A 10,885-nucleotide genomic window follows, 5' to 3' on the forward strand; every position below is an offset into this window, starting at 1 on the left:
TGGCATGGTTGTTGCCGCTCTCATTGAAAAATGCAAATCAGGCCCGTTCTAGACGCCGTGCTACCGTTGATTGCCCCGAATTTGATTAGAACGAGTGCGGCAATAGCACGTTGCTGTAAACGCCGAACGGAATAGTGGAACCTGAATCTAGGGTATGGGTTCGCTCGTACCCCCCGCCCTGCAAACAGGGCGCTGGTAAGGGCTGACGTCTTTTGAACACTCATTGAATAGACTTGCGTGACCTGTGACGTAGAACGCGTCACTCAAACTTCCGGTGCCCATCATGCGTAGCGCGCGCTAGCTGCATGCGAAGGTCAATCTGTACTTCCTTCACAAGGTTCTGTGAAGCTCATCATCCCTTACCAGCGCCCTGTTTGCAGGGGGGGGGGGGTACGAGCGAAGGGTATGGGCTCCGTGCGCCAACTAAAGAGGGCGCCCTTTTACCTAGCAACGACACCCCATGGGCGGGACCATGGGCGGGACACATGTATTTCGCTGGTTGACGCGCGCACCCCGTCCCTTGTGTGTGACGCATGTACACGCCATAGCGGCAAGATATTGCTTTCAGGCAAGATGGCGTCGTTCGGTCACCCAAAACTGTACTTTCTTTGCGGGGAGGGGTACTTGTGAACGGAGCGGATAAAGGGCGAGGTTAAATCAGTTCAAGCAGTTCAATGAACTTTCAGTGTGATCTAAATTCGCGCCAGTTTCACTCCCCGTGCACGCGTGATGCGGATACGTGAGAGGGTATTGTGAGCATGCGCATTCCTTAAAATGTTTGCCCCACTTTTGAATAGGCCTGAGACCTAATGACGTCACGCGTTGTTTACATGTGCACTTTCCTATGTGGCAGACGGTCCCTACTTCTTCTGGCGTCCCAACTTCGCTCCCATAGGACAGCGCATATGTAAACAAAACCATTACGTCATAAGGTCTCAGGCCTATTTAATTGAGTTAGGCACGGCGTTTAGAACGGTTTCGCCAGTACTGTGTAGCGCCAGTGCATATCCGGAGGAAGGTACGCCGGACGGTTCGCGATATTTTTTTCAAGAAACTTAGGTTTCAGACTTCTTTTCTCTTCAATAAAAATAATTCTCAAAATAAATTTGGAGAAGAAAAATAGACATGAGCCAATGTCTTTCGATCACAAACTCATCCCACTAACCACCATAAAGGCTATTGGCGATATCCGTTCTTTACATTCCTTTAATTAAGCTAATCAACTAAGTAAGATGCAGTGACGTTATTGTTACTTTCTCATGAATAAACATAATACTCCCTAGGTTACCAATAAAATGTGTACCTTCCTCCGGGTGTGATTCTGGCGGTACCCTATAAAGGGCGCGCGTTGCCGTACCGAACTCAATCCGCAGAGCCAAACGGTTCTAAAGGCCGTGCTATCGCCGTGCCATCGCCATACCGAATTCAAAAAGCCAAATAACTTGAGTTCGGCACTGCATGCAGTAACTCGGCGTCCAGAACGGGCCTAATAGCCATTTTTTTGTCGCGTTCCCTGAATGTATTTTATCAATTATTAACTTTTGCATGGGATGGCGCCAGACTATTTATGCAGCCTTATTTTACTTTAAGGTTTTTTTTATCTGGCTAAAAACATTAGGGGATGTTTAATTACACGATTTAAATTATTCAATTATGTAGACTTGAATTATTTAGTAATGTACTGGCTTTCATTTCTCTTCGCAAGTTCCGAAAATGAAGATTTTACCTCATTTTCAATTCAACATGGCCGACTTGTGAATAAGGCTCATTCAATCTGGGCGTGCATGTAAATAGTTATGAGATATTTTGTACTAAAGGTATAGTCTTCCTTGCTATTAACTTCATCATAAAATTGAGAACAACATAGCGAATTTCATCAATAAGAGTAATTCCTTGGTCCACTGTAGTTTTTTATGTCAATTATTTGTATAGGTTCATGTAGATTTTCGAAAATCCAGTTTGTACATATTGTTTTTATTGTTTAGTTTCTATTACAATATTTACACCTTTTAATTGAATAAAACACTTTCCAACAAATATGCTCATTTTGAATGTATACTGTCAACTACTTTCAGTATTCCAATTATTTGTGTATTCAGTATACCCTATAGTTTGCAAGATATAAATTTTACATGGTGAGGACGGTGACAATTTATGACACTACATACAATAATGGCATTCATAAGGGATTGAGCTTAGCCGATTTTAACGAAGTACGTTTAAAACCGGCTATAGGGCCCTGACGCGGATAATGGCCAGAGCCGAAGTCGAGGGTCACTCTATATGGTGTTCTATATTTGCCATCTCGCATCTTGCATCTCGCATCTAGCGATAAAAATCTCGCAATATGATATCCCCCACTTAAAAAATGCCCCCACCCGTCCCCCACCAATCGACGCCCATGCTCAGGGGCATGATCGGTGCTTGGCCGCTTGCGGTACAACACGGTGAGAATGACAACCACGGCTTCGATTGTCACGATGACTAGGAAGCTAGGTGGGATTGGTTGTGTGGCTAGAGTGGGAGTTTCAGGGTTCTCAAATCTCACTCTTCCGTGAACCCGTCGATTGTCTGGTTTTTTTTTTATTTGTCGGTCCATTGACCGTATACAATGTCGTGACTTTGATCCCTCTCACACAAGCGGCGGCCATTTTGACACTCCCTAAAAAATCCCATTTTTTTGCAGCACACAATGTGTACATGAAAACCACTGTAACCCATTAGTCCTGGACGCGATTTGTTTTTTTTAATGAAAGAATGTTGCAACCTGACGCCACTTCAGCGGCTGTGTACAAAGTCAACGGAGAGTCAAGAACATTAGTATTTCCTAACAAAATTGGAAATGTTTCTCAGTCCCAGATGTCTTATCATCATTTTTTGCAATGAGTGACCTTCATTGAGATGAAGAAACAAAATGGCGTCAGGTTGCAACATTCTTTCCTTTTTGTTTTTATTTCTGGCGGTTAATTATATCCAATGTTATTTTATAGAAGGGAAAGATTGCCATAGTCAAAGAGTACAATGTTTTTGGGGATTTGAGCTTATGTTTCGGGGATTTCAGCTTGTGTTCCGAGCCCTCAAAATGATTTAAAAAGGGAAAGGAATGCATGTAAGCAAAACAGGGTAAGAAGTAAACATGTTTTTTGAGGCAGAATTTTGCTGTCAGGCTGGGGATATATTTCAGCAGGACCGTGCCAATGCATGGTTAGCAACTGTGTAGTTAACCCTAAAAGGGCCGGGTTACTTTGACCATCTCTCAGCCGGGGGGGGGGGGGGGGGGGGGGGGGGGGATTCCGCGCGGATATCCGTCTTCTTTGGGTGCATGAGAATATCTCGAAAAGTCAATGGTCAACCCACCTAATAATGAAAAGAAAATGAAAGATTACATGATGACCATCATTTTTGTGTGCAGCTTATAACCTGTGAGAGTTTGAAGTAGGAGCATTAAGCACTGGTGTCTATTGGAATGTTAATAGGCCTACATGGTTGTGCCCATGACGCGGGGCCGACGCGCTGCAGTCAGTGGCTTCGACCTATGCTTCTACACACGACCGTGTCGCCCTCTCACACACGTGGCGGCAAATTTGAAGCTCCCAAAAAGACCCACAACGCACGGATCCGATTATAAAAATCACCGTATTTAAATAGTTTGGGAAGTACGGAAGCGTAGAAGGGCCAAAAGAAATTAAGAAAAAATTAGCTCCTATCTCGCCGCGGCGAATTACTAGGGAGGTTTCGCAAGCGAACGGATACGCTTACACTTACGTTTAGCTATCCGTATCCGTTTTTTACTTACGTGTAGCGAGCGAGATATGCGTGTCGTCTGCACGTATGACGTCATACGCCACTCACTATCCGCTAAACGTGCAGACGACACGCATATCTCGCTCGCTACACGTAAGTAAAAAACGGATACGGTTAGCTAAGCGTAAGTGTAAGCGTATCCGTTCGCTTGCGAAACCTCCCTAATAATTATCTCGCCGCGGCGAGTTACTAGAGAGGTTTCGCATGCACACGGATACGTTTAATGCGACGGATACGTCTTCAGTTATGACGTCATACGCCACTCACTATCCGCTAAACGTGCAGACGACACGCATATCTCGCTCGCTACACGTAAGTAAAAAACGGATACGGATAGCTAAACGTAAGTGTAAGCGTATCCGTTCGCTTGCGAAACTTCCCTACTATCTCGCCGCGGCGAGTTACTATGTCGCCGCGGCAAATTACTATTTTGTATCGGTGAGCGTCGGGCACAACAATGGCAATCCCTCCGGGTCCTATGGAACGCCAAAGAGGCATCGGCGTAGCCAGGGTTTTCATCCTTGGGGACTTTGAGTGGGGGGGGGGGGGGGGGCTTGAGGTTACAATGGAGGGGCGCCCCAAAATTTCATCCGAGCTGAAAGGCCGTGAGACAGGGTTCCTTCACCGGATATCCGCCCAATACCCGCCCTAGTCTAGTGTCCCACATACCACTCGGCCGGGCCACTATAGATGCACTACATTAATCCGTGTTCCACTCGCACTCGTGGGATAACTAACTACCACTATTCAATTTCCAAGGGACCGTAATAAACAGCCACTCGCGAAAAAAAAATCGCAGAAAATCGCCGGAAAAAATTGACTTAGGCCTATATTCTTCCAGGTAGTCATGGTAACTCATATTGAGGTGTTTTTCTACGGATGCCAAATTTTCAGTTGGGGGGGGGGGGGCGACTGGGCGGGCGAACTTTTTATGGGGCGGGGCGTGATAGACTTTTGAAATCGGTGTTGAAATATCGCAATCGGTCATGGATTTTCGCGATTGGTGATGAACTTTGCAATCGTTGATGAACTTTCACGATGCAGAAACTTCAATACTGGTCACCGATTAAGCTGACCTAAAAGGCGCACGTGGGGAAAATCGTTCTAAAGGTAATTCCCCAATCTTTTTTTCTAGGAATCCTCACAAGTTGTTATTTTACGAGTAGTTGAACACCAATAATATTCCGAATTTAAGCTTAATATGTTGCAGACGCTTGTGTTACATCTCCTATCACCGAGGTCAAGCTCGGATTTTGCCGAGCAAAAAAAGCATGGTCAGTGGCCGGTTTTGCCGCAACGTTGACGTATATATGACATGCGCGTTATTAGCATATTAATTAGCGTGACTCTGCGTGACTTCGCGTGGGCCTCTGTATAGACCAATGTAAACCAACCAAAAAAGTTAATATTTTATTGGTAGAGAACTCGTGAAGGAGGGAGTCGTAAACTTTGTAACTGCATTCCATATGGATAGAACCTTATTAATATTCGTGACGCTTAAAAATATTGAAAAATGACGAACTCAAAGCCTATTTTTCTATTGTAATGAGGGAAAGAAACTCCAAAAGTGTCTCTGAGATACGGCCTTCAAAACGGGAGAAATTTATGTTAAAAGATTTTAGCCCGCGAACATCAAAATGTCTGTGTAACGGTAATTTGAGCTTGTTTCATTCAAAATCGGTCGTAACAATCGCAAGGCGGAACATTACAGTAATTACTTTCTGCCCTCTGAGAGATGCAATTATAATTTTGAATAGTTGGCTGGGTCATCCTCATCCCGCACACTAATGGACCTGGCATTGCAAGTGGATAAATCACCTGTTGCCGCCCACTGAACTTCGTTTTCTTTCTTAATTTATTCTTAACAAACAAGAAAGGACAACTTTATTATTACATAAATTATTTCATTTATCGGACGTACCAGAGGAGTTATTATATAATCCAGCCCTGTATGGGTGATTAGGGTGTTAGTTTTGCCAATGTTGATCAAAGATCGCAAAAATCCATCACCGATTGTGACAGTCAATTATCGATTGCAAAACCCCACTGCCTATCGATAAAGTGCATCGCCGATTCGTTGATCACATTAAATGCCTCTTTGGCGTTCCATAGGACCCAAGGAGTATCGCTATTCGTCGTGCCTGACGCTCGTCGATGCAAAATAGTAAGTCGCCGCGGCGAGATAGTGAGTCATTGAGCGAGATAGTAACTCGCCGCGGCGAGATGGTAATTCGATGCGGCAAAATAGTAACTCGCCGCGGCAAGATAGTATTTCGTCGCGGCGAGATAGTAACCCGCCGCGGCGAGATAATAATTCGCCGCGGCGAGATAGTAATTCGCCGCAGCGAAATAGTAACTCGTCGCGGCGAGATAGTAATTCGCCGCGGCGAGATAATAATTTGCCGCGGCGAGATAGTAATTCGCCGCGGCGAGATAGGAACTAACTTTTCTTAATTTCTTTTGGCCCTTCTACGCTTCCGTAGTTATTTTACTCATGTTAATATAGGGTTTCCCAGTTATTTTAACACTTGTATAACACGAATTCCCTATATCGATACTTTAATTTCGTCCCCGAACATCGCCAAGCTCAATTCTCAATTTGAATTTCAAAAAGCCACCACTAGATTTCATTTAAGGGTCAGTATAATTCAAATTGTTAGCATTCCGATTCGTCCAAAATCTTTGAAATTCGTCTCGTGAAGCAATCGGCGTCGAATTGACAAAGCAAATTCGTTTTTTGTTATTCATTTTCATGTTATTGTCATTACACTTCGTCCCTGGTGACTTAAATCGTATACGATGCGCCCAATATTTAGACTTACTTGAAGAATTATGCGAACTAAAACAATGATAATTCAACATATATTTCCTTATATGCATTAATAAAAGTAGTTAGCTGTAAGGTATGCATTTTTATTTCTGTGTTTCACAATTAACATTCGAGTAAAAAATTGACATTTCACAATATGCACTTAATATGACATGGACACTATGCATTAAGTTCAAAGACATTCTTAATGCTGTTCTTCGATAGACATGCCTTATTTCTGTTGTTTTATTCATATACATATATACAGCTATACTTTCATTTATAAGGAAATATTTGTTAAAATTAAAATTTAATTAATGCGCAAACAAGTCCAAAGATTGGGCACATTTTTAATCGTAACGTTTTAAGTCATCAGAGACGAAATGTAATGACAATAACATGAAAATGAATAACAAAAAACGAATTTGCTTTGTCAATTTGACGCCGATTGCTTCACGAGACGAATTTCAAAGATTTTGGACGAATTGGAATGCTAACAATTTGAATTATACTGACCCTTAAATGAAATCTAGTGGTGGCATTTCGCCATAATAAAGGCCCTAAAGTATGCACGAACGTGCATAATTATTCGTTACTGCTTTAGAAAACTTTGAATTGGTTCATTTGGAAGTTTATTATTATTGTTATTTTATTTGAGCGGAACAGCACGCACGATCCAGCCTTATTAAGTGAATGTAGTAAAACATGCGTGGCGTGCACTTGGGTTGTTTAGCACCGTGCGCATGGAGGGGAGGGAGATGATCCCTGAAGCCAGAGACACAAATGGCTAATTCCTGAAATTTTATTTCTCTCAAAACAGACATCAAGAAGAAAGAAGAAATACCTGCAAAGAGAGAACGATCAATATTGGCATCCTACATGGGTTGGCTAGTTATTTCCAGTGAAAGTGCTTTCAAGGGAAATGTTCCGAACGGCCGTGCTGTTCGCAACGACCCAACTCATTGGTCGCGTCGCTGATGCGATGAGATCTCCCGAAATGCCGCGTTCCGCCTTGTATCATTGGCTGTTTCTTATGGACCTCTCCATTGGTCGGCCGGAATCGCTCCGTCTTCCATAGTGCCGCGCTTTGATCCCCCTTGGTGACCTTGGAGTTTGCTCGGAACGTAGTACCAGTTACAATTAATGAGCTCCGATTCGACGGGTACCTCTCGAAGGATAGGACCGTTTTTGCGCGCAAAGCATGTAAAATTGGTGGGACTAGTTGATCGCACTAAAAGTGTATAGAACTTCTTGAACGTTATTTTAATCTGCCAAGCTATACTGTAGACGCATTTAGTTCGACTTTTAAAGATGGTTCCCCGCGCTCTTCAAACAAAACAAAAATATTGCGTACTCCTAATGAATGTTCAATATGTATATGTTTAATTTCAAGAAATGAACAAAACATATTTTTCCTGATTTTTTTTTGCGTCTACAACCCTCTTAAAAAGGGGCCTTAATTTTGTGCACAAAATAATGAACCCCGCACTGCGAGAGCCGAATACTGTCTGGCAGCTATGAAATCGATTTTATTTTAAAAAAATATACAAGTAAGGCCAAAAAAAAAGTCTCCGGTTTCTGGTATGCGCGCGCGTCGTTACCCTCCCATATGATTTACAGGATCATGGCCAGAGCCATGCTCCCTACAAAATCGAGAGCATTCACAAAGAAAATTTGGTATAGCTCTATTCTCTGCACACATTTTTTTCAAGGGGGCACTGAAAATAAATGAACTGTGGCTTGCCTTTTTGTTTTTTGACTAATAAAGGCCTACCTGCATGTATATAAATTGATTATGAACGTAAATGCTATAGCTGTTATAATATTTAAACACAAACCACAGGGAGTAAAGCTCCCGCAAATCTTACCAATAAAAATTAAAACAACTGGATTTTTCTGTTGTTGTGCTTTCCGGATATATGTTTTTGTGTAGTCCGGTTTTTTTTTAGGAGTTAGGAACTCCTAAATACAACATAGTTTGCACTCCGGCGTTATAATAATGTCAAATTCCCGATGAGCATATACGCTGGAGCTACTCAAGCTATCTCTAACTAACGTTATATATTAGTTTTGTATGACTGAAACAGTGGATTTTGTTCTCAATATATGCCTATACTTGAAGCAGGGCCAGTAACTTCCTCGAATAGCACACTCCCAAGAATAAAGGCATAAATGAAATTATGAACAGCTACAAAAATCAGCTTATAAACTTATGTAGAACATACTCACAGGGAAGAAATTTCTTGCGAATACCCGCTCAGTAGTATATATGGCATTTACTGTTTCAAAACTTACAACACATCAACTACTATAATACTAACGGCGAAATCGATGTGTTCTTGAAATTCACAGTACATGCACTCGACTTTAATATACAACCATGCGTAATCATTGCGGATGTAGTTTGCCCAATAGTTTTGGCGTACACGTACGTAATAATACAGGTTCACTGTTAAAAATGCCCGTAAATTTCCGGACTCCGTAAAGTGAAATATTCCGTATTTTCGGCGTAATTTTATATTAATTATGCTAATAAGCGTGATTACAATTAACCAAATCGGCCCAAACACCTACACATAATATAGTACATCTAAGTACATATTGTTATTTCACCCACAACCGTGTACACATGTCCAAACTCATGTTCAGGGTCTGTTTATTTTACGGAATGAAAAAACTTTTCCGGAAATTTTGCTGCCAGCAAGAAAATAGCTATAATGACAGTCAGGGTGATACAAAAAGTGAAAGACGTACAGGGAAAGGGACATATGATTATAGTGGATTGCCATACCTTGTCACTATTCCTCCAAGGGCGGATCCAGGGGTTGCCAACGGAAGCCATGCCCCCCCCCCAAAAGAACCAATTATTTTTTTAAGGAACGTCGCAATAAAGGCAGGCACTGCGCATACCATCACCTTTCCTCAAAAAGATTTGGTTAAAGTGGTCAGAAATTGCCTCAGATCGCACCACAAAGCATCTACAATTCATACAATTTTTTGGGGACCTTAAGCGGGCCCTGAAACCCACGCCGTAATTTTTTGGACCCGCTTTTTGAGGGACCAATATTTTGTTTGGCCCCCAAAAATTGTGTTCTGGATCCGCCCTTGTATTCCTCCTTACTGACGGTGAGCGATAGATCGAGTGAAAAACAAAATTAATGTGTAAACAGGTTTTCGACGAATTACGATAATAGTTGGCAGGGGCTCCCCGACATTCCAACAGAAAGGGATGGGGCGGTAGAAATGGACAGATACTAATGTGTCGCACTTTATCCAGGTGTGTTATAATTGGTTCTAATTGGTTCTATTTGCAAATATCTTCCTTGGGTGCATTACAGAATTCACTATCCGTGAATTTCAATAAAAGTTGACTTCTTTTTCTTGACGGATTTTAAACTCACACTTTTTATTACAACGTAAAAATAATGTATTCATTTTTGCAGTATCTACAATCCTCTAAAAAAATACTTAAACTTTGGGTTGCTTTTCCGCACAGACAGATTTGTCCTGCGAATAGACTGGTTCCCAGTCCCTACACTATGTGCTCCGATCGAGGCGGGAACAAGATGTTTACCTAACTAAAATTATGTTAGTGTTGGGCAGTAAATAATTCGGAATTTGCAAAGTAATTTATTCCATATATTAACGGGGCGGATGTCTCATTCAAACGTGTTAACTCTTGCAATGATAAGTTAAATAGCAATAAAACAAATTTCTCGGGTGGGGGGACTCGAAAAATACCATGGCTAGTTCCGCCGCCCTCAGGTCGACTGCAATTGACTTACGCCGCGACGGAACCGTCGGCATCAAACACAAAAGTTATGCTCATGTCACAAAACTTAGTCAAGGGGCTAGACGTTGTTATGGTTTGATACGCGAGAACCCGCCGTCGCGATAACCGGCCGCCTCGAGAGGGCGCTATCACGACCAACCAATATTACCCACGAAACCGTCAGAACAACGTCTACTTTCTTGGTTGGGTTCTTAGTTGGTTCTTCTCCTAAATACTCCACGTGGGAGTTTATACAGGAGGCCAGAAACACCGGGCAAACCCCTTCTCTTAGCGATAAGTGTTTACTGGGTTCTTTTACGTGCATTTATACAACACAAGGCCAATTTCTATTGGTTGTGTAACGCGCGCGCACCTGTTTGGCCTAATAATATGCAGCGCGCAATTCAAAAAAATTCATAGTAGTTCCCGAAGCAAAACTCTCAAATTTCTTCCAGTAGTGTAGGCCTAAAAATGCAGCAGGACTTTTGTGCAACTTCACT

This window comes from Patiria miniata, unplaced genomic scaffold (genome assembly GCF_015706575.1).
Source record: "Patiria miniata isolate m_02_andy unplaced genomic scaffold, ASM1570657v1 HiC_scaffold_29, whole genome shotgun sequence".
In the NCBI taxonomy this organism is placed as follows: Eukaryota; Metazoa; Echinodermata; class Asteroidea; order Valvatida; family Asterinidae; genus Patiria; species Patiria miniata.